Consider the following 568-nt stretch of genomic DNA (forward strand, 5'->3'; position numbering starts at 1 on the left):
GCGTGCAAGTGCTCTGCCCATTGGGCGCGCGGCAGACGCTCCCCGCGCCGCCGCCCGCCAGCTGCACGGAGCCTGGCACTAATTACGTGTTTATCAAAACACGCACCCTTCTGACATGTCACAACATGTTCTCTCGTGCGAGCGGTTTCCCCCAAACCTGGCGGGGGCCGGGGTTGTCTCGCCCGCGGGGGGTGCGGGCTGGCAGGCGAGGGAGGCAGCGCGGCAGAGCTGGGGTGCCTTGGGGTCCCTTTCCCTGCCCTTCTGCCCCGCACGGGGTGCAGCGGCGCCCCGCAGGGTGCAGCCCCCCCGCCCGGTGCCTACCGCCCCCCGCCGAGACCCCCCGCCCCCCAATGTGCGGCGCTTCCTTTTCATCCTCGCTCGGAAAAATGCAGCATGGAGGCGATGGCGACTGGAAAGTCGCTTTCATGCCGCGCAGCCGGAGCCCCTCGCCCGGCTCGGCCTCCGCGGCCCTTTCGGGGCACATTGGGCTGCTCCGCGCGGAGCAGGGCACTCCGGGAGCGGAGCCCGCGGTGCCCTTCAGCCCTGCCCCTCACCGCCGCCTGGGGAG

The 568-nt window shown here is 71.5% G+C and overlaps 1 protein-coding gene across 1 annotated transcript in view; it reads left to right on the plus strand.

Annotated features, from left to right (window-relative positions):
- Nucleotides 1-568, plus strand: part of BAHCC1 (BAH domain and coiled-coil containing 1) — a 93,095-nt gene that overhangs the window by 793 nt on the left and 91,734 nt on the right.

Source organism: Gavialis gangeticus, unplaced genomic scaffold (assembly GCF_001723915.1).
Source record: "Gavialis gangeticus isolate Ggan-Ray unplaced genomic scaffold, GavGan_comp1, whole genome shotgun sequence".
In the NCBI taxonomy this organism is placed as follows: Eukaryota; Metazoa; Chordata; order Crocodylia; family Gavialidae; genus Gavialis; species Gavialis gangeticus.